Source organism: Loxodonta africana, chromosome 25, assembly GCF_030014295.1.
Source record: "Loxodonta africana isolate mLoxAfr1 chromosome 25, mLoxAfr1.hap2, whole genome shotgun sequence".
Lineage (NCBI taxonomy): Eukaryota > Metazoa > Chordata > Mammalia > Proboscidea > Elephantidae > Loxodonta > Loxodonta africana.
Window position 1 is genome coordinate 17,546,986 of NC_087366.1, and position 21,310 is coordinate 17,568,295.

The window sequence follows — 21,310 nt, forward strand, 5'->3', positions numbered from 1 at the left end:
CTAGCTAGGGGCTTAACAACTTTATTAATGAACAAATTTGGGGATTTGTTAATTTTTTTCTATTTGATTGATTTCTGTTTTTATCTTTATTATCTCCTCCTGTCCATATCTTCTGAGTTAAGTTTCCTTGTATTTTTCTAGTTTCTAAAGGTAGAAATTTACAGTCTTGATTGTAAACCTTTCCCTTCCAGCTTCTTCCAGGTTTTGATTGTTCTCTGATGCCCTTCAAATAGTTGGGTAAAATATTTTTCACACAGTTTATAATTGTTACCTGCAAGATAGGTAGATATAAGGCATCCCACCATTTCAGGAACTGGAATTCTGAAGGGCTGGCTTTTGATCTAAGTTCTAAGCTTTATAATCTTGGGTAAGTATTCTAACCCAAGTATCAATTTTCTCATCTGTACAGTGGGGATAATATGATAACACATAACTTAGAAGATTGTTTATCATGAAGAGTAAATGAGATAATGCATATGGAGATGTTTTTGAAAGAATAACATGATACACAAATTATATTTATTATCATTAATGCAACAAAAAGACTTATTCCCATTGCATGCACTTATATGTCAATTCACAGTTCAGAGACAATACTGAGGCATTTAATTTGTGTAGCCTGACAGGTTGGGAAGATAGTCCTTTATCTTCTTCCAAGATGACTGTTAATTATATGCAGAGTCATATTCAGCTGATATTGATTAAATGGCCAAAAAAAAAAAAAAAAAAACCCCAGTGCCGTAGAGTTAATTAAATGGCTATCATGTATATATTAGGCACTTTTACACGCACTATATCATTCAGTTTATTTCTCACATAAAAATGAAGCTCTCTAATTTATCAATATGTAAAAATAACTTTAAATATTTTCATAGCTTTGTGCCACTCTTAGAAACTAATCCTAAGGAAATCATGAAAACTAGTATTCAGATTAATATACAGCCTTATTCATAATAATAAAAAATTGGCAACAGCGTAAACAAATATATATGAAAGAGTATTCAAAAACATTATGCATACATACAACTCATTTTCAAAAATTATTTTATCACATAGGAAAATGTACATGATATAATATTAAGTGTAAAGATACAATTATTGTTTAAACATCATGATTATAATTTTGTTTAAAAACAAATTAGAAAATATAATTAAAAGGAAATATACCCAAAGGTTAACAGCTATCATCTTCAGGGTGATAAAATTTGGGATGACTTTTTCTTCACATCCTTTCCTGGGATTTCTAAATTGTTCACAATGAGTGTGTAATATTGGGGGTTTATTTTCTCACTAGACCCCAGGCACACTTAGAACTAGATTAATCATAATCCTTAGTTTAATAAACACTCTCCTCATTGGTCCATGCATAAAAGAAACAAAAACCAAACCCACTGTCGTTGAGTTGATTCCAACTCATGGCAACCCAATAGGACAGAGTAGAACTGCCCCATAGAGTTTCCAAGGAGCGCCTGATGGATTTGAATTGCCAACCTTTTAGTTACTAGATGTAGCTCTTAACCACAACACCACCAGGATTTCCCTAATTTATTCTTCTTGTGTGTGTGTGTGTGTGTGTGTGTGTGTGCACGCGCCCACGCGCGCGCGTTAGGCGAAAGTTTACAAAGCAAATTAGTTTCTCATTCAAAAATTTACACACAGTGTGTTTCCTGGCATTGGTTGCAATCCCTGTGATATGTCAACACTCTCCCCTTCTCCATCTCTGGTTCCCTGTTTCTATTCATCTGGCTTTCCTGTCCCTTCCTGCCCTCTTATCTTTGCTTTTGGGCAGGTTTGTTTTCTTGTTTGTTTACCATACTGTAATAAGACTTTCACCCACCAATCAATTTGAAAGCTAGGACTCAAACAAAAACTTACATCTGGGTATGAATCCTCCCTTACCCCATTCACCACTTTTCTCTACCCAAGGTAACCACCACCCTAAATCTCATCATTTCTTTGGTTTCCTTTTGATAAAGCTGTAGCTAATTAATCTATAGTCCTAAAAAGCATGTTTTTAATTTTGGAAGGAGCTTTTTTATAAGGGTGCCATGCCGTATTTTATATTCTGAGACTTGCGTTTTCACTTGATATTGTATTGCTAAGATTCATCCATACTGAGGCATGCCACCATAGTACGTTTATCTTGGTGACTATATGATATTCCATCGTGTGACTACATTACTGTTTATTCTGTATTTGGATTATTTCTAGGCTTTTCTCCTGTGAGCAGTGCTGCTATGAACATTCCTATACATGTCTTTCAGTGCCCAAGTGTAACAATCTCCCTTGGATATAAACCCAGGAGTGGAATTGCTTGTCATAGGGTATGTGAAAGTTTAGCTTTAAAACATGGCGTCAAACTGTTTTTCCAAAGGGGTTGCATCAATGTATATTCCCACCAGCAGTGGCATAGTGGTTAAGAGCTACAGCTGCTAACCAAAAGGTCGGCAGTTTGAATCCAGTAGGCGCTCCTTGGAAACCCTATGGGGCAGTTCTACTCTGTCCTGTAGGGTCGCCATGAGTTTAAATTGACTCAGCAACAATGGATAATGGTACGCATCCACATCCTCGCCAGTGTCTGGTATTGTCAGATATATTACTTTTATGTTCATGAGAAGAAGAATATTCCTAAAAGACAAACAAACAATAAAAACAAAACTGCCTTGCTCTTCTTTCTCCTAAGTTGTGGGAAATATTTGGGGCACAGGAGGTTATGTTTATAGGTATTCCTCCACCAACAGCTTTTCAAAACCTTCCAGTTCTAGAAAGCCTCTCATAGCGATCAAGTGGAGACAGTGCCAGGGCATGAGAAGGTAGTGAAACTGCAGATTTTTATGTCACGGGGACTCTTTCCAGCAGATGGTGAAATTATGCTGCAGGTCTGAATTAGAAACCACTTACTCTCTTTCCCTTCCTCCCTCCCTCCCTCCTTTCCCCTCCTTTCTTCCTCCCTCCCTTCCTCCCTTTATTTCTTCCTGTCTTTCTCTTTTCCATTTCTACCTGAAATACAAAACACTGGACCAGACACACTTCTCTTTTCTGCAGTATGTGACTAAGATAACTCAGCGAGCTTCAGAGAACTGATCTGGTTAGCTAGTGTTTTTTTTTTTTTCTTGAGTATGGGGTAAGAACCTGCCAGTTACACTAAACGGGGTGGTAAGCACTGCAGAGAAAAAGAAATTCAGAGCCGTGAGAACTGGAAAGCCTACTTCAATAGCAGCACCCTGGTTGCTTCTTCTTTCAAATTGGAGCCCTATCTTCCATCCCTTTGCGGTAGCCTGGGAGGTGATACAGAACATCAGATGGACATGCAGATGTGTGATTTTGTCCATCAAATCTGAGAAAGGTAGCAACCCCTGTTTAAGTATACAGGAAAATAACAAAGATCAGAACTGGTAAACTTGAAGGCCAAATTCTTTCTCAGACTGGGATTATCATTCAGCATACAGGGCTGCTCACTGGCTGCCCAGCTTCAGGGTAAACCAGCCAGCCTGGGAGGCCCATAAATCCCCCACGTGACGGGTGTGCTCACATGATGGCACTTTCTCTCGTGAAGCTGCCTGTGGCTGACATCACATCACGGGACAGTGGTTTTCTAACTCCCCTTAATTCTCTCCGGTCTCTGGAGAAGACAGAAGAGTCAGAGAGGCAGAGAGCAAGCATCCCACACTATTTAAACAGAAATAGAAATAGAGCAGCTTCGAAATACTCTACTTAACATATTTGGTTTCCAGATCAACTTTCCTTTGGGGGAAAAAAAGTCCTCTGCTTTAAAGAAAGTTTAGAAACCACTAACAGTGTTTTGGGTCCTTAATGAAGGGAAGGATAACAGAGGTGTAGATCCTATGTACCCTTTGTGATAGCAGAGTAGAGAGGCGAGAGATTAGACAGTTCTATTTTTTTTTTTTTTATGTTGCTGAGGGCAGATCCATGTATTTTCAAAACCAAGTGGGAAGTAAGGCTTGCATCTTTTGATAAAAACTATGGAGCCAAGTCCAAGGCTTTTGCCCCAAGGAAGGTGCCTATTTTGTTCAACATTGTATTCTTATGCTTAGCACAGTGCCTGGTACATAAACCAAAAAAACCCTCTTGCCAACAACCTGTCGATTCTGACTCGTAGTGACCCTATCTGCGCCACCAGGACTCCTATGCTTGGTACACAGTGGGTGTTAAAGAATATTTGATAAAAGAAGAAAGAGAAAGAAGGGAGTGAGGCATATCACGTGGGTAGGGCTAAGAATCTGTTTACAAAATGGTTCTGAGACTTTTCCCAGGAATTGTGCGCACACGCACACACGCCCCCAACTTTTACCCCAGAGAGCATAATGAAGAAAAATTCAGAATAGGAGGTATCATTCACCTCATTTACAGAAAAAGTCTAGCAATATATCCATAACACGCCTCATTTTAATCAGCATAGTTCCTTTGAACTCTCTAGTGAAAATTGGTTGTGAAATGAACCTATAAGAAATTGAAGGAGCTCACCTGCCGTCTAGGCATCTAAATAAAACAAACTGCATTCAAGAACATATGCCAGAAATGATTGAGTAATTGATCGTGAGCCATTCCATCTGCAGATAGAGAGGTAAAAGCTCCACTCTGGGTCCCTAGCCACCATCTAAAATCACCAGTACACAGGCGGCCATTCACCTTTCTGTTCTCAACAGCAGGAAGGACTGAGTAGGGAAAATGCAGGCATTCTTTCCAAGGATCAAAAGAGTGGCTGTCAATCATGAACATCCATTATAAACAAAGGGCATAAGGCGTTGCTCCATTTGGGACCATTCTTGGCCAAAACAAAAAAAATGCATGTGTTTTCAAGAAACCATACTTACTGACCCTGACTTTGAAGGTGATTGTCATGGATTGAATTATGCCCTCCCCAAAATATGTCTATCATTTTGGCTGGACCAGAGATTCCTGGTATTGTGTCATTTTCCTATATGTTGTAAATCCTGCCTGTATGATGTTAATAAGGGAGGATGGGCAGCAGTTGTGTTAGTGTGGCAGGACTCAAGCTACAAGATTGGATTGTGTCTTGAGGCAACCTCTTGAGATATAAAAGAGAGAACTGAGCAGAGAGACAGGGAGAATTCATACCACTAAGAAAACCGTCCCAGAAGCAATGTGCGTCCTTTGGACCTGGGGTCACTGTGCAGAGAAGCTCCTAGAAGGCTGACAGAGAAAGCCTTCCCCTGGAGTTGATGCCCTGAATTTGGACTTGTAGCATACTTTGCTGTGAAGAAATAAATTTCTCTTCGGTAAAGCCATTCACTTCTGATATTTCTGTTATAGCAGCACTAGATGACTAAGACAGAATTTGGTACTGAGAAAGTGAGATGCTGCTCTAACAGATATCTAAAATGTGGAAGCAGTTTTGAAACTGTGAATGGATAGAAGACTCAGAAGGAAGTGATAACTGTTAACACCAGAGAAGGCGCAGATGGTGAGAAATAGTAGCAGAGTACCTGCGGCAGCAGCAGTGAACTGGCAGCAGTAGAACCAGGAGAATAGCACTAGACAGTGCTGGAGCTGACCCACCATGGAGCAAGAGAGCTGAGTGCCTGTGCCCAGGCTCCCTCATGGAGTGGGATGCCTCCAGCCACTTATCGGTGGAGCTACTGAGCTTTGGAACACTTGCCCCAGCAAAGCAGAAGCCAGCGTGAGGCCCAAGGGCCCAGAGGCCAACAAACAGGAAGCTGAGATGCCTCAGTTTCAAAATGTATGGCCATGACCTCAGGGGTTTCAAAGGGTGGAGCCATGGCCTCTGGTGTTTCTAAGGGTAGAGGCGCCACTTATATGGACTAGGAGAATTGTGCGCCTAAACCCGAGGGAGCAGATTCGCTGTCCTAGTAGGCCTGAAAGGTGGAGCTGAAGCTCAGGGCCAAGGGGTCTCCACTCGGAATCTGGAGAGTGTGGCCAATACCTAGAGTCTGGAGAGCAGGGCTATTGTGTAAATTGTCTCAGAGGACAGAGGATTATTTTCAAAGCCTTGAGGGCTAATGTAATGTGTTCTGCTGACTTGCTTGGTGCCTGTTATTCCTTCTTTTCCACCAGTTTCTCCCATTTGTAATGGAAATGTCTAGCTTGTGCCTCTTCTGCCATTGTACCCTTGGAAGCAGATAACTTGTATTCTAGACTTCACAGATGAAGAGGAATTTTTGGATTTTGGATTTGAAGTTAAGACTTTTGCTATGATATGATGGGGTAAAAATGTTTTGCATGTTGCAAGGATGTGATTTTTGGGGGGCCAAAGGGTGGAATGTCATGGATTGAATTATGTCCCCCCAAAAATATGTGTATCAATTTGTCTGGGCCAAGATTCCTGTTATTGTGTGATTTTCCTATATATTTTAAATCCTGCCTGTTTGATGTTAATGAGGGAGGATGGGTGGCAGTTGTGTTAGTGAGGCAGGACTCAAGCTACAAGATTGGATTGTGTCTTGAGGCAATTTCTTGAGATATAAAAGAGAGAAACGAGCAGAGAGACAGGGAGACCTCATATCACCAAGAAAGCAGTGCCGGGGAAAAGGGTGTGTCCTTTGGACCTGAGGTCCCTGTGCAGAGAAGCTCCTAGTCTGGGGGAAGATTGATGAGAAGGCTGACTCAGAAAGAAAGCCTTCCCCTGGAGCTGAAGCCATGAATTTAGACTCATGGTGTACTTTACTGCGAAGAAATAAATTTCTCTTTGTTAAAGCCATCTACTTGTGGTATTTCTGTTATAGCAGCGCTAGGTGACTAAGACAGTGGTGTAAACAGCTCGTTTGTTACAGTATCATTTATTGGAATTATATTTTGAATATAAGCAGACTCATGGTGATCCCATGTGTGCAGAGTAGAACTGCACTCTAGAGGGTTTTCAAGACTGTGACCTTTCAGAGGTGAATCACCAGGCCTGTCTCCTGAGTCACTTCTGTGTGAATTTGAACCGCCAAACTTTTGGCTGGAGAAAAGAAGTCTTTATTGCTGTTGTTAGTTGCTATCAAGTCAATTCTAACTCATGGCAGCCCCTTGTATGCAGAGTCGAACTTTTGGAAGCAGATCTCCAGGTGTTTCTTCCAAGGCACTTTCAGGTAGTGGCGAAGTGCTTAGCCAGTTGAACCACCCAGGGATTCCCTGAGTATAAGCAGCTAAATTCAAAACTGGTTTCAATTCACAGAATCAAAGTTTCAAGAAAGCTCGACATAGCAACAACAAACAAGCATGAGAGATTCCTGTATGAGTTGAAAAGTAGACCACCAATCGCCCATGGACCTGGAATCACACCTAAAGCCCGCTGACTTCTCAGGTAAAATGTTATTATTAGCTGTCAGAGAGGTGACCCCCAACTCGTGGCAACCCCATGCACAATTGAATGAAATGCTGCCTGGTCCTGTACCACCCCCATGATCAGTTGTGGATTGAACCATTGTGGTTCATAGCACCATCATGATCCATAGTGTTTTCATTGGCTGATTTTCAGAAGTAGGTCACCAGACTTTTCCTCCCGGTCTATCTTAATTTGGAAAGCTGTTCAGCATCGTAGCAACATGCAAGCCTCTGCTGACAGAGGGGTGGTGGCTGTGCATAAGGTGATTTGGCTGGTAATAAAACCCACGTCTCCTGGATGGAAGGCAAAAATTCTGCCACTGAACCAACGTTGATTCCTCAGGCAGAATAGCTTCTTGAAAACTTCAGACAGGCCCTCACCAAGAAAGAAATGAGCGTACCATTTAGATCGTATATTCAGTAAACTGGTAGGGCAGTAATTTGAAGGGATAGACTACACTCATTGTACTTTCCGATGGGTTCAAATTGGTAAGCAAATTGCATTGGAACCTACCAGTCAGAGCAAAGCACAAATGGTTCTTGAGAGAACAAGTCTTTATTGTTGTTGTTAGCTGCTGTCAAGTCAATTCTGACTCACGGCAACCCCATGTGTGCATAGTGGAACTGCCCCATACTGTTTTCAAGACTGTGAACTTTTGGAAGCAGATCACTAGGCCTGTCTTCTGAGGCACCTCTGGATGGATTCGAACTTTTAAACTTTTGGCTAGTAGTTGAACGTTCGACTGTTTGGGCCATTAAAATATTTTTGAGATTTTAAAATGAACTAAACTATATAAGAAAACTTGGCCAGAATCCAATTGGGAGAAGCCTGTGAGCTAAAAATTTTAAGACGTGTGCTGAGGTTGAAGAGTTGAAAAAAGAAAGGTGTCAGTCTGGATTTGGGCTTCCATGTTCACACTCAACCGACTCATGCCTGGTTGATTATGTCCCCAAATCTTACCTCATTCATGGTTGTAACTGCTAAACCCTGGGCCTTCCACAAAGATTTGAGTCATTTGGATGCAGTAAGAAATTTATGTAAGATTTTACGCTGATAAATCCAACGTGACCTCTTCAAAATTCTGTTAATCCATGGACCTAGTAGTTCGGCCAAAAGTTTTTGCTTCTGTTATTTCCCCTGCCTCCATACACAAGAAATGTGTGGGTACACCCTACATTCACATAAACATGAAGCAGACAGACCTATTCATTCACACATCTCCACACATATTTTTGAGTTCCTACTCTGTGCCAGAAGCCCTGGTGGTGCAGTTGTTAAGAGCTTGACTGCTAACCAAAAGCTCAGCAGTTCGAATCCACCAGCCACTCCTTGCAAAGCCTATGAGGCTGTTCTACTCTGTCCTATAGGATCACTATGGGTTGAAATTGACTCAGTGGCAATGAATTTGCTTTTTAAGTCTGTGCCAGGCACTTTTCTAAGTCCCAGGAAAGCACCAATGAACGAAACAAAGTCCCAGGCTCCATGGAGTCTCCCTGCTAGTTTTAATCAACAATTCACTAATAGAGGTGAGAGAGAAGCAGAAAGTTTCTTGAGGGACCTGAGATGGTGTTTCAAAAGACCCTCATCCGCCAAAAAATCGCCCAGAAGATTAGAGAGTCTCTCTGCATTGTGTTCTTCTCAACCACTCAATCCTAGTCGTCCAATTGTGGGCACAAATCAAATAGGCCCCCCAGTTCAGTTATAACAAGAGTTAATAGGAGGGGGGCATTATTTATCTGACCCCAAATCTCCATCCTCAAAAAGGTAAGTAGAGATGCATTAATGATAATAAAATACTAACATCAACTGTAGTGATAAAATTGCCCCGAGTCCCCCATTTTTGGATTAGTAGAATTGCCGTGGAGGAAGGATTTTAGCTATACACGTTGCAAGTAAGCAAGTCATTATCCAGGAAGAGTTTCTGATTAGAAGCAGAATAAGTGTCTTAAAGAACACCAGCGCTTACTGGTGGCCAGGTCGATGAGAAGCCTGAATCAGGGAAGCAACAGTCAGACAAGTAGGAGGTAAACCACCAAGGGGCTGTGTTTCAGACGCCAGAGGGAAAAGTTTCCTGCCAGAATTGGTTGTTAACCATGAAAGTGAACTAAAGAGGTCTCGTAAACTATAACTTAGACAATGTTCTTTAGACTTGGGCCCATAGAAGTTCATTGCTAACACTGGAAAGAACACTTTCAGCCAATAGGTGGAGGGGAGGCCTGGATGCCGTGGATGGAGGAGGAAATGGGTGATGAGGCAGCAAAGGCAGAGAAGGTATTCACTGAAGTACAATTGCATTCACCTCCTACCTGGCTTCCTTGCCTCTGCCCCATCATGCATACTACTTACTCCTAGAATACAGACTCTCAGGCTCAAAATCCTTTGATAGTGCCATATCACCTGCACGATAAAGGTCAAACATCTTCACAGACACAGTTCTCACCCCACCCTATCCGAAACCCTAAGTTATAGTTATATGTATAACAGCTGGTCTTTGGATTATTCCCTAACAGCCGTTGCCCCTTAAGGGAGTGTGCCATTCTTATTTGACATTAAGTGTCACCCAACCTCCACCCCTTATGATATGGCATATGACAGACACTCAACTCATGTGGATGAATGAATGAAAAAATAAGTGAAAGTTGGAAAGAATGAATGAATGAAACCAACTCTGACTGACTTTGTAACAATGGATTTCTGAGTCCCATCATGGAATCTAAAGATAACTGATAATTCTCTCGGAAATGTCTCAGCAAGTTGAAAGAAAGATTCTCTATATAAATCCAACATTCTGTTGTTGCTTAGTCATTGTTCAAGTATTTTATTTTAGTAGTTTGAGTTACCTTAATGTTTCCTCATTATAACTAGACAAGTTCAATTGACATGAAGATCTCTGATTGGAAAGGATTCTCTCGGTGATATGACACGTGTGTCTGGAAGTACTACCATTTAGCATGACACTAAGACACAACACATGCCCTGTTCTGTCAAGTCTCTGACTAGCACATGTGGAATCTTGGGAATCACCAGGAAGATAATTGACTTTGCTTTGTTATCCCTCTGTTGGCACATTTATTTCAGCTTTTCTGGCAAAGCTGGAGACTTGCTCTACTAATCCGCTATGATGTTGTTTTCTAATTAAGTGTCTTGACACAGCAGGCATTCCAGTCTTAAATATTTCATTTTTTTCTTAATGTGCCAGCAAGTCATCTGACTTTTAGCTGCTTGATGTTTCAGAAATGTTACCTGCAGTGTCAAGTGAGATAACGCCCATAAAGCACCTCGCACAGTGCGTGGCACCTGGGAGGTCCTTCATAAATGTTCAGTACGTCCCTCTGTATCGTCTCTTTACCTTTTACATCTTGGAACTTTAGTTAACCTTGGAGATAAGATATTGCCTTCCTAAGGTTTCAATCTTTCTCCATCTCAGAACAGAGTCCAGTGATTCTATAAACAAACACTATGTGAATTCTGCAAATAACAATGGCCAAAAGGCATTGAGAGTTGTTTTCTGGGTGCCAGGTGTTTCAACCTCTCATTTCCTTTCGTTTTCACAGCAACCCGTAACCCCATGAGTTAGAAATTTTTATTCCCTCTCCTTTTTAGAGGAAGAAATATTAACTGATGAGTCAAGTAGCTTGCCCAAGGTTACAGAGTGGGTAAGTAGAAAAGGTGCACAAGAATCCAGGTCTGCCTCTCTACAAAAATCATCCCTACCACTACACATACTAAAAAAAAAAAAAAAAAATGAAAAAAAGGCTCTGAGTGACCAGCAACTGTACCAGGTACTATGCAGGACATAAAGATGGATAAGCCACGGCCCTGCCCTAAAGGCATTCTTCTGGGCCAAACAGAAATATGAGTGGCCCCAGGTGTTAAATACCATCATTCCCTGACCTGGAGAGATTCCACTACTAGTCACAAAGCCTGGCCCTGCCTCCCTGGCCCTTCCTTGGACTCCCCAGCTGGAATGTGGAGGAAGAATTTCCTGCACCAAATACAAAGCCCAACCCCCTCCCTGCAAACCCTAGCTCTCCAACTCCATCCCCAATTTCAGCCCGGAGGGGAAAGAACAGCAGGTGCTCGGCGTTCTGGGAGCCCATTGTCTAATTTTGCTTGGACTTGGCCTGCTTCCCTTTTTGTCCTGGGCATGTGGGCAGAGTACAAGCTAATTGGCAGGGCTGTTTCAAATACTAAAGAACACTGGTGCTGCCTGCTCACCAGCGGGAGGGCCATGTTCCCAGCTTGTGCTCTGAGATTTTCTGGGGCCTGGGCGAGGCCACCTGCCTGATGAAGGGTAAATACGGGAAATCAGGGCCTGACAGCCTGGCAGAGAGACTCCTCTAGGGAAGGAACTCAGCTGAAATCCAGCTGCCTGAGATGCCTGATCAGCAAGGAGGAGACCCCACCTGGGAGCAGGGAAGAGCCCCTGAAGGGACAGAGGAGAGCTTGTTCTCTAGCTACCTGCTGGGCCCTTCCAGAGCTTAGCAGAAGGAGGCCAGTCCCATTTCTGTTCAGCCCAGGTTGCTGGGAGACAACAGAGAGGAGGGGGCGCTAGCTTCCCCCACCCCCCGCAAGGGCCCTCCCCTCAAGAAAACAAAAATGAGGATTGGGGCTGCTGACTGTTGGGGGCGCTGTGCTTCAGATGTAGGCAAAGCCCCTTGACCTGGACGATGAAACAAACTCCGCACGGTTTGGAGAAGCAGTTTTGCAGAGGGAGTGTGGACTTCGGAGCCAGATGTATCTGTGTTCAGCCTCAGCTCTGCCCCTGACTGCGTGGCTCTGACTGTAGCTACCCTTTACCGAGCATTGTGCTAAGGTCTTTTTATTACGATGCCATTTATTGCTCCCAACAGCCCTTTCAGGAAAATTATCTTTTTTTTTTTTTTAATTGCGGTAAAATATATATAACATAAAATTTGCCCTTTTAACCATTTTAAGGGTACAATTTAGTGACATTAATTTTACACTCACTATACTGTGCAACCATCACCACTATTTTCAAAACTTTTTCATCGCCCCAAACACACTCTGTACCTGTTAATAACTCTTCATTCTCCCCTTTCCCTAGCCCCGGTACCCTTTAATCTCCTTTCTGTCTCCATGCATTTCCGTATTCTAGATGTTTCACGTAAGTGAGATCATAGACTATTTGCTGTTCTGGGTCAGGCTAATGTCATAAACCATGTTTTCAAGCTTCATCCATGTGGTAGCAGGTATCAGGGCTTCATTTACCTTTATGGCTAAGCAATAGTCCATTGTACGTATGTACCACATTTTATTTATCCATTCTTCTGTTGATGGACACTTGGGTTGTTTCTACCTTTTGGTTGTTATGAATAGTCCTGCAATGAACACTGGTGTACAGGTATCTGAGTCCCTGATTGCAATTCTTTTAGGTATATGGTACCCAGGAGTGCAATTGCTGGATCATATGATACTTCTATGTTAAACAAGGAAAATTAGCTTTTAATTCTTATTTTATAAATAAGAAAAGAGCCCACGGAGACATATCTAGACAGTGGCAGCACCCAACCCAAAACTTAATTCTGCCTTCCAAAAGCCCATGCCCTTGACCATCGTTGTTGTGTGCCGTGGAGTCGATTCTGACTCACAGCGACCATATAGGATGGAGTAGAACTACCCCATAGGGTTTCCAAGGAGAAGCTGGTGGATTTGAACTGCCAACCTTTTGGTTGGCAGCCAAAGAGTTAACCACTGCACTGCCAGGGGTATTAAAAAAAAAAAAAGAAAAAGAAAAAAACCAAACCTGTTGCTGTTGAGTCGATTCCGACTCATAGTGACCCTATAGGACAGAGTAGAACTGCCCCATCGAGTTTCCAAGGAGAGCCTGGTAGATTTGAACTGCCGGTGGATTTGAACTGCCGGCGTTTTTGGTTAGCAGCTGTAGCAGTTAACAACTACGCCACCAGGGTTTCCCCAGGGGTATTAGGCCTCCCATAATAAAGAAGCTTTGTGTGGGGACAAGACATAGAAGACAGCTCTTGTCCTCATAGAGAATGAGTTTCTTAATTTGGCATCTCTAAAATGGGAATAATAATACTCACCTTGCAGGGGTTTGTAATGATTAGTGATAACACAAATAGGCACATGGAAGAGGTCATGTAGGCTAAGGTCTGAGGAGAGTCCCCAGCCCCTTTCTGGGCACTTAGAGGGAGGCTGGGCGCTCTCAGACGCCTCTACAGATGGAAAAGTCAATGCTTATTGCTCTTATTTGTTTGAAATTAAACCTCTTGGAAACATTACATTAAATCAAAACCTAACAATTGATGAGCCTGAATAGAGAGGCCATGAGTTTTATTTTTATATTTTCTAAACAAAAATAACAAGTATTATAAGTTCTTATTATAATTGTAATACTTGTGGATGTGTTAATTATGGAAAGTTTAGAAACTGTAAAAAAGAAAATGAAAAAAACCTTTACTTTCTACTGTTCAGAGACAACTATGGTTAACTGTTTTTTTTTTTTACTTCCAGTATTTCATTAATATATTAGCTTTTTTACAGGATTTTATAGAATTGTATATTGTGCATATATACTATATTCCACTTTTTAAATACAATAATATTTATCATAAACATTTTACCATGACATCAAATAATCTGAAAACCCATGAGATTTAATTTTTGCTTTCCAATTTTCTTTGCAAAGTGGTTCATTCCTTTTGTGGAGTCCCTGAGTGGTACAAACAATTAAAGTGCTTGGCTGCTAACTGAAAGCGCGGTTCAAGTCCACCCAGAAGGACTCAAAAGAAAGGCCTGGTGATCTGCTTCTGAAAAATCAGCTACTGAAAACTCGACGGAGCACAGTTCTGCTCTGACACACATGAGGTTGTCATGAGTCGGAATTGACCTAATGGCAACCAATTTGTTTTTCACCCCTTGTGTAATGAAAAAAAATGTATACTTTAAAGAACTCAAAATATATATTTGGACACCACTTTGCCCAATGGGGAAACCCTGGTGGCGTAGTGCTTAAGTGCTACAGCTGCTAACCAAAGGGTCAGCAGTTCATATCCAACAGGTGCTTCTTGGAAACTCTGTGGAACAGTTCTACTCTGTCCTATAGGGTCGCTGTGAGTTGGATTTGACTCGGTGGCACTGGGCTTTTTTGGTTTTGCCCAATGGATGCACTGACCTATGTTTTGGGTGTAGCTCAGGTCAGATGGAGGGTGATAATCCCTCAGTAGTAGCCAGGACACTGAAATGGAGATAAGGATAATTGTTTTTGTAAGGATTAAATGAGATCAGGTATGCCATGTCCCTAGGGGAGCACAGGCCATGGTGAGTGCTGAAGTGATGTAATTGTGTCAACCAATGACAATGCAAGGAAACAAGATGGGTTTTGACTGGGGGTGACCTGGAGAACAGGAAGACAGCCCTGTCAGTGGTGTGCTAGAGCCAGCTAATAAGACTTCTTGAAAGCCAATTGTTTAATACTCAGGAACTTTGTAATCTGGTAGTTGAAGGCTGTTAAACCTTTGGTAGCATGTAATCAGTCATAGTGGGAATATTTACTCCAAAGAAATTGAAATTTTACAAATGCTGCAAACCAGGGCTATTTGATTTTTAATTTTATAAAACTTTACAGAGATCTGGTTTACCAGCACACTACTAGTAGGACAACCCAAAGACAGACAGGTCTGCTGCTTCTCACAGTGGTGGAGCCCTGCAGGAAATTCCTCCAAGGTTTGTGTGATGTTGTAGATTGTATTAAGATGGTGTGTGATAAACAGGAGCTGATGTCTTGGTCTGATTGCTCCTGCTTTAACTGGAAGGTGGCAGAGTGAAGCATAGCATTGGGAAACCTGAAAGGGCAAGAAAGGGAGTTTTTGTTTATACCCCTAAAACAGAAATAATTGGAGTAGGGAATTTGAGACTGCAAGAGACAAAGATACTTGTCACTTGGCATGACAAGGACCTATTAGAGTAAGTGAACAGGAAGTTCAGGGGAAGAGAGGCACTCTGGCCCAAGAGAAGGCTATGGGAAGGACTTGAAGAATGCAAGGATGCAAAAGTCTCTCAACATAGAGCAAGGAGTCAGCTAGCAGGGGTCATTATCATAGCATCCATGCGCTAGAAAGGTTTGCAGAGTACTGGTCTACCTTCTTCATTTGCTAGATAAGATAGATATTTCATCTCTAATGTGTTGATAATTAAAAACATTTCTTTCTATTCTTTGCTGTTACAAATTCTTCAGTGATTTCATCACAATTAAGCTGCTTAACAATATCTACTTCCATACATAATAAGGATAATGAATTGAGTCTTTCTTGAATCGTTGTATGCTGAGAATTTTCGAGTCTCTTCAGGGACGAAAATGAGTGTTCTGTTGTGTACTTTTTGATCGTTAAAGTTAGTAGGCATAAAGCAATTTCAGTGTTGGGAAATATACATTGTATTTTATCTTCTATTATGGAATCACACATGCCTACATGAGTAAAATTTGTCTTTCCTGAATTGGTAAATTTCGTTCTCACTTAAGAATGAAATTGTCACGCTTCTCTGTAAAGGTTTGTATTTAAGCCATCAGGGTGAGCCTGCACTAATTTCTTGGATGCCTTCATGCGTTCTTCATCAGGTATAACCACATTGTTTAAGGAGGAAATTTTATTTGAAAGAACTTCTTACACTTTCACCCTTCTTTTCATATAAGATTCAAGTGTGTCGATGATAGTGTAGTATGTGGTTATGTGAAATTGATCTCTGGCGCTGAATACTTCTGAATCATTTCCGTTGTTTACTTGTTTCTTTCTAATGGCTCTGTGACGGTGAACGGCTTGATAATCAGGATTCGTTTTGTTGTGTTTTCAAAATCTTCTCTTAAATTATGTAAATACCTTGTTAATGACTGGCAGAGACCAGTGCACGTCTTTAAATTTACTTCTGAATCTTGGAGAGCTTGACTCATTCAATGAAAATGCTGCAATATATTATTCCACGTCAACAAAAACCAACCCCAGTGCCGTCGAGTCGATTCCGACTCATAGCGACCCTATAGGACAGAGTAGAACTGCCCCATAGCGTTTCCAAGGAGCACCTGGCAGAATCGAACTGCCCACCCTTTGGTTAGCAGCCGTAGCACTTAACCACTACGCCACCAGGGTTTCCAACATAGCCAACATAAGTACATATTTTAGCGTTTGTATTCTGTTATCAATGTTTTCAGCTCCTCTTTTGGTATCTCCTTTTTTAATTTTTAGGTAATTTTTATTGTTTTCTATTCAAGTAATACATATTCATTGTAGAAACATTAGAAAATATTGATATGTAAAAAGAATAAAATAAAAGACATACATAATCCCACTGCCAAAAACAACTGCAGTTAATATTTTTGTGTATATCTTTACAGCAGAGGGCAAATATCTTTTGGTATCATTAAATACTCCACAGCATAAATTGGGCACCTGCATGGCATTTCATTGTATGGAAGGGTGAGAACATTTTAAATACAAAAATATACAAGCACACATTGTATTAGTTGTCAGAGTGATGACACCATCACATGTTATTTAGCATCTGGAAAACTCCACTTTCATGAGAGAATGCCTTTTTCCAAAAGAGGCAAATAATATCTTAGTGTCATTATGAAGGGAGTCTCTGGGTGGTGCAAATCGTGAAGCACTTGACTACTAGCTGAAAGGTTGGTGGTTTGAACCCACCCAGAGGTTTTTTGGAAGGCAGACCTGGAGATCTGCTTCTGAAAACCCTATGGAGCAGTTCTATTCTGCACACATAAGGTTGCCATGAATCAGAATTGACTCCATGGCAACTAACAACATTTGACTGATTTTATGTTGAACCATTCTTATATTCTGCATTCTTGAGATAAATTCTACTAAGTTATGGTGTATGATCCTTTTAACATGCTGTTGGATTTGGTTCAATACTATTTTGTTGAGGATTTTTGCATCTGTGTTCATAAGGGACATTGGTCTGTAGTTTTCTTGCGGTATGTTTTCTGGCTTTGGCATCTGAGCAATGCCAGCCTCATAGAATGAGTTAGAAAGTGTTCCCCTCTCTTCTATTTTCTGGAAGAGTTTGAGAGGGATTAATGTTAATTCTTTAAATGTTTAATAGAATTCACTAGTGAAGCCATCTGGTCCTGCACTTTCTTTGTTGGGAGGTTTTTGATTACATTTAATCTCAGTTGTTATAGGTCTGTTGAGATTTTCTGGACAGTTTGTGTGGTTCTAGGAATTTTTCCATTTCATCTATGCTATTTTTTTTAAATTTTATTTATAATAGTTTGTTGGCATATGGTTGTTAGTATTAATCTCTTACAATCTTTTTTATTTTTGTAAGGTCGGTAGTAACGACCTCACTTTCATTTCTGGTTTTAATTATTTGCATCTTTTCTTTTTGTCAGTCTAGCTAAGGATTTATCAATTTTGCTGATCTTTTCAAAGAACTGAATTTGGGTTTCCTTGATTCTATTGTTTTTCTATTCTTTATTTCATTTAGCTCCACTACGATATTTCTTATTTTCTCCCTTTTGGTTTCTTTGGGCTTTACTTGCTCTTCCTTTTTTAGTTCCTCACAGAAATAAAATTATTGATCTGATATCTTTCTTCTTTTTTAATGTAGGCATTTACAGCTATAAATTTCCCTCTGAGCATTGTTTTTGCTGTACCCCTAAGTTTTGGCATGCTGTGCTTTCCTTTTCCTTCATCTCTTAAGTATTTTCTGATTTTCCTTGTGATTTCTCTTCGGCCCAAGTGTTGTTTAGTAGCACGCTGTTTAATTTCCAAATATTTGTGAAATTTTCACTTTTCCTTCAGAAATTGAATTCTAGTTTTATTCCGCTGTGAGTTGGTTCAGACAACTAAAAAAACACATGCAAGTTTATTTTCAGAGCACTAATAAAAACATAAATAATAGTAATATTAATTTTAACAGTTAACCAATATGTTTATTCCTAATAAATAAGGCAAACTTGATAGTAAATGTAAGAATCTACCCTAATGTACGTGAATGTAGTTTGATAGAAGGAATATAAGAAAAATAGGAGTATTGAGATTTTCTTCTGTGAAAGAAAAATAGGGATTTGTTAAACTATAAAATAAGGCAGTGATATGCTAACCTATGGGGGGAAAAAGCCTTAAATTGTATTGTTTGCCAGTTTCTGTGGTGTAAATACACCTCTTATGGTTTATTTGAGCACATTAAATTCCTGAAAATATTACAGTCAGTCTGGTAAACTGGTACAACATATCACAGGAACAAATAGAAAGGCCCTGGGCATAAGTAGGGCTGCCATGCATGGGTTGAATAAACAATTTGTGCCAGTGGTGTCCCAGAAGAAAGGGTTGGTGACCTGCTTCTGTAAAGATTACAGCCAGAAGAACCCCACAGAGCAGTTCTACCTTGTAACACGTGGGGTCCACTTGACAGCAGCAACAAGTATGTGTGTGCATGGACATCAGTAATGACTGTGACTCCTCAGGCCAGTTAACAGTTAGGCAGATGATTAGGGGCTTTTTACAATAGGACCATAGGCAGAAGGAGGGCTGTAGGGGGCTAGAGAAAGAGACTGTGAGGGAAGTATAGATATGGGATCCATCAGACATGTTATAGAAGGAAATGTCTCCTGATTCATAGTTCAGGAAAATTCCAATCCAACAGGGGGGGAGTCTTGCCAATGGGAGAGTGGCTCAAGTGTCATTGAGAGCCCAGTACTCATTTCCATACAATTCCATACTCCAGAACCCATTCTAAGGAGTCAAGGATTTGAATCCTTTCTTTATCACATTCTCCCTAAACACTCCAATCACCCAGTTAGTCCTTTCTCCCACCTCCACCTCCCAGTAATGTCTCTCCAAGGTGAAGTCCTTACAGGCCAACATGCAGGGCCAGGAGTCAAATCTCCCTGGTTTTTCAGGCAATTTCTGCCTTGAATCTTCCAGTCGGACAGATTTTAAAACCTCACACAGAAACAGGTGGGGGTGGGCTGTGTCTGCATCCCGAGTTACATCAATGGGGAAGAGAAAGAGAGAGAGTCAGTCAGAGGGTCAGTGAATACTAGAGGTCACAGGACCTATTCTTCTTTCTCGAAAGAAATATAGCACTATTCTAGGAGTTGACAGGTCTCCTCAGGAGGAGAGTTGTTTGGCCTGCTCAGTTCTCTCCATTGCCCCCAGGTTCTCTCCCTGATCAGCACCCACAGGGTGAAGTAAGATCTGGCTGTCTTGAGGGTTGCAGTGCCTAAAAGAACCCTCTCAGAGGGAGCTTGGGGAAGGAAATGTGGCACACATCACTTCCTGGCCATCTTCTAAGGGCCCTTTACATGCCTCAAGGAAATATTGAGGCTACTTTCCATGACTTCTGTTTCTCCATCGTCATCACTCAAATGGATTTGAGTCCTTTTCATCTCCACTTATCCTAGGTCTTTGCATTCTTGGAAGGTAAGGTCTCAGAACCCAGAGAAGTGCCAAGTCACTGACCTACATGAAATTGGTCCATTTTCCATTCTGGTATGGAAATCTCTACTTCCTTCTTTTGGCCAAGATGGTGGTTCTGGATGCAGCAGGACATACTTCCCAGGGAGTTGTCTCTGATAATCAATGAAGCTGCCATAGGGAACAGGCCTTCCTCATTAGGATTGCTGGACTCTGACATGGGTGGAAACTTCTCTCCATTGGGAGATCTCCACAGCATCTGGGGCTCTGGGTGCCATCCCACTGAGGAGTACTGCAGCCAGATCTCACCACTCTCTTGAACTTCCGTATAGATGTGAGGATCAGAGCTTAGAGCAGCCACTTTCAGATGCATGAAGCCTTCTTCGTAGACTTGTTTACACGCTCCATACATGCTCTCATCAGAGGTCCTGACCCAGTGGATCCTCACAGCCACACGTCACGGGGAAATATGGTCCTTCACCGGTGTGGCTCTCCCTCGGCACTCCCCCATCTGCTCTCCTTCCTGCTCGGCACTGTCTGCGTCGAGAATGTTTTTAGGAACCACCACAGCTCCATGTGCTCAGCGCTCTCCTTTGGGAAGAGCTAACAAGGTAGGTCAGAGTCTTCACCCACCAGAGCCAGGATGGACTACTAGTGTCCAATATGTCAAAGTGAGCTGAATTCAGTTTAGGCAGCTAGAGGAGAATGAGGGTGAGCAGACAACTGGAGGCAGGAGTTTGGGAAAACTGCCATCACTGATCTTTCTGGAGCAGCAAAATACTGGAGTGAGTCCATCAAGAGCTTCAACAGTCTCATAGGCTAGAAGTCCAAATGCACGACATCAGCTCCAAGGGAAGGCTTTCTGCCTCTGTTGGCTCTGGAGGAAGGTCCTTCTCATCAGTCTTCCCCTGGATTTGGAGTGTTTCTACACAGGGATCCCCAGTCCAAAAGACACGATATACTCCTGGTGCTTCTTTCTTGGTAGTATGAGGTCTCCCGGTATCTCCTTTTTGTGTCTGGTTTTCAGACATCTAAGGCATCTAAAATCTGAGTGTGTAATTCCAGGGTTGCACTCATTGCTACAGCAGGTACTTCCCAACATGTATCAGAAAGACATCTTAATACTCAATCATTGCCTAAATATGTTTTAAGAACAGCCCATCAGTGAGTTGTTGTTAGGTGCCGTAGTGTCAGTTCCAACTTATAGCAGGCTTAGGTACAACAGAAGCACTGTCCTGTCCTGCGCCATCCTCATGATCATTGTTATGCTTAAACCTATCATTGCAGCTGCTGTGTCAATCCTTCTCGTTGAGGGCCTTCCTCTTTTTCACTGACTCTTTACTTTACCAAGCATGATGCCCTTCTCCAGGGACTAGTCTCTCCTGATAACATGTCCAGAATATGTGAGGCAGAGTCTTGCCATCCTCACTTCTAAGGAGCATTCTGGCTGTACTTCTTCCAAGACAGATTTGTTCATTCTTTTGGCAGTCCATGGTATATTCAATATTCTTTGCCAACACCATAATTCAAAGGTGTCAATTTTTCTTTGGTCTTCCGTATTCATTGCCCAGCTTTCACATGCATT

General features: G+C 41.5%; 2 pseudogenes; both read right to left on the bottom strand.

Annotated features, from left to right (window-relative positions):
- Positions 1-18,492: 18,492 nt before the first annotated feature.
- Positions 18,493-19,305, bottom strand: LOC135228645 (butyrophilin subfamily 1 member A1-like; annotated as a pseudogene).
- LOC100660483 (butyrophilin subfamily 1 member A1-like) lies at positions 19,304-20,478 on the bottom strand (annotated as a pseudogene).
- Positions 20,479-21,310: the final 832 nt, after the last annotated feature.